Source organism: Callorhinus ursinus, unplaced genomic scaffold (assembly GCF_003265705.2).
Source record: "Callorhinus ursinus isolate GAN/ISIS: 27379988/994484 unplaced genomic scaffold, GSC_fseal_2.0 scaffold105, whole genome shotgun sequence".
Taxonomy (NCBI): Eukaryota; Metazoa; Chordata; class Mammalia; order Carnivora; family Otariidae; genus Callorhinus; species Callorhinus ursinus.
In genome coordinates this window covers 766,060-773,446 of record NW_027397167.1, presented here as the reverse complement: position 1 = coordinate 773,446, position 7,387 = coordinate 766,060, and the positions used below count along the sequence as shown (strand labels likewise).

General features: G+C 34.2%; 1 pseudogene; it reads right to left on the bottom strand.

Moving 5' to 3' along the window:
• Window positions 1-1,018: 1,018 nt before the first annotated feature.
• Window positions 1,019-1,946, bottom strand: LOC112809865 (olfactory receptor 2M4-like; annotated as a pseudogene).
• Between the last annotated feature and the right edge of the window lie 5,441 nt (window positions 1,947-7,387).

The window sequence follows — 7,387 nt, the reverse complement described above, 5'->3', positions numbered from 1 at the left end:
AATCTGGAGTGGAGGAAATGAGAGAGGGAGACAAATCATGAGAGACTCTGGACTGCTAGAAACAAATTGAGGGTTGCAGAAGGGAGGGGTGTAGGGGTGGCATAACTCTGTGATGGGCATTAAGGAGGACACATGATCCGATGAGCGCTGGGTGTTATATGCAACTAATGAATCATTGAACATTACATCAAAAACTAATGATATATTATATTTTAGCTAATTGAACTTAACAAAAAATGAAAAATTGAAAAAAGTAAATAATAAGATAATATAGCCATAGTTAGCAATTCCAATAACTAAGGGTTTTCTAATTTCTTCAGATAGATTATAGTTAGCAATATAAAGACGAATGAGTCATAAGATAAATCATGATTTAGAAGAAAGGCCAAAGCATTTTTTTGCAAAGGTATTTTAGCTGGATTTGTTAACATATCCGCTTTTAATTTAAAGGTGAAAAAAAATATGTAGGACATTCTAAGAGCTATTTTGGGTTTTTTGGTTTTTTGTTTTTTTATTATTATGTTATTCACCATACAATACATCATTAGTTTTTGATGTGGTGATCTAAGTAAGAGCTATTTTGTACAGACATAAGACTTGATTGGAGAAAGTGTCAATACTAAATCCCTACTTGTAAATGGTTTGTAATTATGTAAAGAGTCAGGAATAAAACAGTCAATACCCAGGTTCAAGGAGGGTAACACTTATCTACTCCCAGGTAAGTAATCCTTAAGCAAAAGTCACTCAACAAAAGCAGTGTTGCAACTCCAGCATTTTTTCTTGGGCACAGCAAAGAACTATAAGACTTATAACTGGGTTCAAAGTCAAGTACTTATTACTAATAAATAGTAATATAACTAAAATTCATTGGGAGTAAAATAGCCTATGCTAATCTCTAAATACAGCCTATTTTTCACATGATGTTTATATATTATAGCATCCTCTGATGGCCAAGGGATTCCAGCTTCCTTGGAAGAGTATGAACCTGAGTGAGCACTCAATTATATTTGAAAAAAAATTACATTAACTTTCCTTTCTTCATTAGTTTCTGAAGTCCCCTGGACACTTCTTTGTTGCAGAGGCTGTAGATGAGAGGGTTCAGCATAGGGGTGAGGATGGTGTAGAAGGCAGATACTATCTTGTCCTGGTCTGGTGTGTGGTTAGAAGCTGGTCTCATGTACATGAACATGGCAGCACCATAGTAGAGTCCAACCACAGACAGGTGGGAGGAACAGGTGGTAAAGGCTTTGCGGTGACTTTCTGTAGAGCTCATGCAGATGACAGCTCAGAGGACATGTGAATAGGAAATAATGATCACAGAGACTGGCAGTATTAACATCACCACACAGCAGATGAAAAGCAGTCTTTCAAAAGCAGAGGTGTCTGTGCAAGATAGAGGGAAAAGGGCAGCAACATCACAGAAAAAGTGATGAATTTCTAGAGAGCTGCAGTAAGAGAGTGACAGGACTTCTACAAGCACAATAATGCCATCAAGAGAGCCCAAGATCCAGGAAGCAGCAGTCATGAGGGCACAGAGTTTCTGATTCATGAGGATGGTGTATCGAAGTGGGTGGCATATAGCCACATAGTGGTCATAGGCCATGAGAGCCAACAGGAAACATTCAGCTCCAAGTGAGGACACATAGAAGAATATCTGGGCTCCACAACCAGCCAGAGAGATGGACTTCCTGCCAGACAAATAGTTGAAGGCCATCCTGGGTACAGTGGTGCAGATGAACATGAGGTCCATTAGGGAGAGATGGCTGAGGAGAAAGTGTATGGAGCTGGGTGTCAAAGTAAATGAGGAGAATCATAGTAGTGTTACCCATGAAGGCCACCGTGAAGATGCCCAAGACCAGAGAAAAGAGGAAGGTGTGGGTGAAGCTGTGATCAAAGATTCCTAGCAGGATGAAGTCAGAGCTAAAGTTCTGGTTTCTCCACACCATTCTGGATAATTTGCCTTACCTAGAAGTCCTAGGAAAACCACAATATTATTTATTAATTTAGTTTTCAAATGTACACCATGGCAATCACTCTAATGGGAACTGTATTTAATGCATGCACAAGACCTTTAGTTATTTCCCATCTGGTCACAAAGAGTTCTGTGACTTAGTTCACTGATTGCCAGTTCTTTCTTTCCAAATGTCACAGGCAACAACTTTAAAAATATTTTCTTTATTTCCTAGATAAGAAATATGAAACTTGTGAGTCAAACAATGTACCTACCGGTAGACAGGCAATAGAGAACCTAGAAGGAAAATAATTAACCTATTCCTGAATTTTTATGTCCATCCTTGATCACAAGAAATTCCTCATTGGCCTTTTTCTCAATTTGTTCTAACACGTCTCCAGGTTGGTGTTTTCCTAAATCACTACTGAATTCCTGTTGTAATAATTCCCTGTACCATCCTGCCCCTTCCTCATATTGTGGCACTAGCACAGTGAAAGTCTGTATGGTATCACTACCCTTACACCTGTATATCTTAATTTAGAGAAGAATTTAATACTGTAAGTTTTTACTTTCAGTTCTCAGACCAAGTCTTGGAGTCTTATCTTAATTAATCAAAGAACCCTTTAAAATATTTCCTATGGAAGAACAGAGTATTCACTTATCTTTTGAGAATAATTTTGTTTTTGTTAATCTGTATGGGGAAGGGAGCTTTTTATTTATGCATTTGTTTGTTTCTAGAATTTTTTTCAATGTTATAATAAAACGTTATTAAGTCATGTGATATAAACTTCTAGGGAACAAAAGAGAACCTCATTTTCAGGTCTTTAAAAGCTTCACTGCAATGTGTCATTTTGGGAACTAATGAGGTATGTTTCACTACAACGAGTAAAGGGCTAAATGTATAAAATGCCCAAACCTTTACAGTTCAAGGGGGCAGAACACCAGATGTATTTGTGTGTTATAGGTAAAGCACTTAATTAATTAACCAATTAATTAACCAATTAATTAATTAATTAATGTAGCCTGGAGAGGTATGAGTAATGTGATCCTAGGGAGTCAGATTAAATTTGCTTCAAATTTGTTTTTAATTAAGCAATTATTAAGGAAGCATTTTAAGCGGTAGCATAAAGATGTAGAATGACATGAAATGACTTAACATTGAGAAAGTCTAATGTTTACTGAAGTATGATTGCTTAGGTGTGTTAATCAGCAAACATGGTGACCAGTAAGGGTGTACCTGCAGCATCCAGGGGAACCAGGGTAAAGCCAAGGAGGTGACAGTAGAGAAGTGAAGAACTGGTTAGAAATATAATTATTTATAAGTTTCTCAAAAGTTATTGATTATGGTCTCTAGACCCCATTTATTTTGCCTTGTCTCTAAAATATCAAACTATATAGATATTTCCCTAGAGTTTCAAATTAATTATACAGCAAACAAAACTCAATCCAAAGCATGCCCCACTTTCCACCCCCCCACCTGCTACCAAAATTTTTTTGGACTTCCAGATTTCAAATTTGAAATAATGTATTTTTTCCTAATATTTTCATGGTCTTATGAAACCTTTGATTTAGGTTTAAAAGTCAAAATTTTGGGAGTACCTGGCTGGCTTAGTCAGTTAAGCAGCTGCCTTTGGCTCCTGTCATGATCCCAGGGTCTTGAGATCAAGCCCAGCACTGGGGTCCCTGCTCAGCGGGAAGCCTGCTTCTCCCTCTCCCTCTCCTCTCCCCACCACCTGTTCTCTCTCTCTCTCTCTCTCTCTCTCTTTCAAATAAATAAATAAAATCCAAAAAAATCTAAATTTTGTCTAATTCATATAATACTTTTTGATACTGAATATCTACTTGACTAAAGATTATTTATCATTGCATTTATCCTTAATATCTATCTTTCAGTCCCTTCAGAAACATTCTAAGCAAAATAGCAGTTTCAAATATATTACATGAAATTCAATTAAGTTGTTGAGAAATCCAATTATTCATTTTTACTTTGGACACTTTAATGACTCGTGGCATAAGTAGTGATATATCAAGCTGTTTCTATTTTATATCTACAAGTTCTATGTATTATTACATACCTCAAACAAAATAAAATATACTTCCAAAAACACAGCAGATTCCTGAGGGCCTCTCTGTAATATACATATTAATGTTAAGTTGTCTATGCCTATCACAAAGTTCTCTTTGGAGACAATTAATTTGAAATCATTTTGCTGGTGAAATTTTCCCCAGGAAATATCCTGATTATGTATTGATATTCTCAATGATTTTTTTGTCAATTTTTTTGTCAATAATGAAAATGAGAGAGACAACATTAATACTAGTATTCTTCAGAGGGAAATAGAGAACTTTGTATTAATGACACACAAAAATGGCATGTCTTTATTTTTTTCACAGAATTAAAACATTATGCTAATATACCAAAAAAAAAGTTTCATTCCCATTTCTAACATTTGGACATAGAAGAGTGCCTTAAAGAATGAGATATGCTAAATATTGAAACCAGTGACAAACTCATTCTTAGGTCGCTAATTCATTTATTTGTATGACCACTATATACTAGGTAATTTCACTTATTCTAATGATGAATATTTGTTGAGGAAACCCAAATTTTCTGAAACAAGGGTATATAAAACTAAAAAAAATAACAAATATAATTTTATTCCCAATGCAATCAATATGAAGAACTGCCAGTTTATTTGTTATTTTTTAAAAGATTTTATTCATTTATTTGAGTGAGAGAGAAAGCATGAACAGGGAAAAGAGGGAAAAGTGGGCTCCCTGCTTGCAGGAAGCCCAGCTCAGGGTCCAGGACCCTGGGATCATGACCTGAGCTGAGGTCAGATGCTTAACCATCTGAGCCACCCAAGTGTCCCTTGTTATTTTAAAAATGAGATTAAGTATGGAATATTGCTCAGCTATAAAAAACAATTAAATTTCACCATTTGCAATAACATGGATGGAACTAGAGTTTATTATGCTAAGCAAAATAAGTCAGTCAAAGACAAAATACCACATGATTTCTCTCATATGTGGAATTTAAGAAACAAAAAAATGAACATAGAGGAAGGGAAAGAAAAATAAAATAAAATAAAAACAGAGAGGGAAGCAAAACATAAGAGATGCTGAACTATAGGAAACAAAATGGGGTTGCTGGAGGGGAGGTGGGTGAGGGGATGGGGTAACTGGGTGATGGGCATTAAAGAGGGCACTTGATTTAATGAGCCCTGAGTGTTATATGCAACTGATGAATTGTTAATTCTATCCCTGAAACTAATAATACACCATATGTTAACTAAATTGAATTTAAGTAAAAAAAAACTTTAAAAAAAAAATCAAAAATTAAAAAAATAAAGAGACTAAGTGTCTCATTATTTATATGAAATTGAAAAATCTTAACATTCTAGCTAAAGTATATTGGTCCTTCTATATGTTTTCATGCCAATTGTTGATGCATAATAGAGAAGACCCAGGTTGATTTTTTTAAAAAGGATATTTTGAAGAAAAGCGACTTAATAAGAGGAAAATTAAGTGTATGTAAGAGTAGTGGAGGTATATAAGGAAAATGCACAGTAGAGCTGAAAATAAAAAGGAAAATTTTAAAACGTAAGATTAAACACAGGCCTAAAATGACTAGAGTTTGGAATATTAATGAAAATGAGAGGAGAGACAACATAAATCATAGATCTAGTGGAAATATCTGGGTGAGCACAGATATTTGAGAGGATGCCCAACTATACTGTTCCAGCCTTTCTCTAGACTTTGTGAAAGAGACAGAGAAACCAAGAAACAGACTATTAAATATAGAGAACAAACTGATGGTTACCAGGGGGGATGGACGTGGGGGAGGATGGATTAAATAGGTGATGGGGATTAAGGAGTGCACTTATTAAAAATCATCATCATCATCAATCATCATTTTAAAAATTAAAAAAAAAGAAGAGTGCACTTATTGTGATGAGCATTGGGTGTTCTTTGGAAGTGTTGAAATGATATATTGTACACTTGAAACTAATATTACACTGTATGTTAACTAACTAGAATTTAAATAAAAATTTATGAAAACAAATAGAAAATTTCCATTCACACATCCCAGCACATGCCATATTTCCAAATATTAAAGGGTTTCACACATTGTGCAATTTAAGTAAATCAAGCTTCAATGACTTCTTGTTTTGTTTTCACATTTATGGCACTGAATTGAATAATTGTATTAGTTGGTGTATTTTATGAACTATTTGGGACATACATAAAGAAATTGGGTTCTGTTTTGGCTCAAATCAATTCCCCTGGTAATTTTTAAACTGAAAATTTACACTAGGTGGTATCTAAGAATTTTTTTCAAGCCTAAATTTTCATTAGTCTGTTTTAAAGCAGATATTGAGGTCATTTCTTATGTGATTGTTTCTGTGAGGTCATTTTGAGGTGCATATATAACAACCAGAAGATATTTGTGTTTATTATAAAGACTTCAATAAATATTCTTAATAAATTAAACATCTCATTAAGGAGAAGTAGTTTATTTCTATTCTCCCTTACCATTATTTTTTTTATTATGTTCAGTTAGCCACTGTATAGTACATCCTTAGTTTTTGATGTAGTGTTCAATTATTCATTATGTTATGTGTAACACCCCTCATTAGAATGAAGGAGAAAGAGCCTAGATGTGTGAGGGAATTATAACATTCCCATGATGTTATGAAAAACACACAATATGGTAAATTTATAAAAAACATATATAATATAATATTATAATATAATATAAATTTTAATAATCAGGCCAAGGAATGTTTATACTTGCATATCTTACATAGTGTTACCTTTTCATACACATTAACTCATGTTTTACTACCAGTGGTACTTAAGGTCAAGGGGAGGGTAATATTTTCAAAAAAGAAGAGGTTGTTTAGTAATTATACTCACAGTTATTGATCAAGTCAGAGATTCACCAAATAATCTGGAATATGATAATTACTCTGTACTCTGCACTCTGGAATATGATAATCACTCTCTGACTCTGAGCTATGTCACAATGTTTCTTCTGTCTTTTAGAAAAAAGTTCAGCAGAAGCTGCTCAGATGATCCAAAGAACCCACATTTCTAGAGATGTATCTATCTCATGGTATCACGGACCTTAAATCATTATCCTCCACAGAGAATTGAATCCCTTGACTTTAATTACAGAAGGTCATGCCCTTTTTCAGACCTCTCTTAGGAAAAAAAAAAAACCCACATGGATTTCCTCATTCTAGTTAATTTTGGCAATGCTTGTCATTCTTTACTTCTATTGTCATACATAATGGCTGCCTACTTTTCTGTAGGAAGTAAATGATGTTAATATTGATGAAGCTAAACTTTTACAAATTTTCAAAATAAAGTTAAAATTAAAACAGGGAATATTTATTGCAAAGGAAACAATCCTTCAACCTGCCTTTTCAA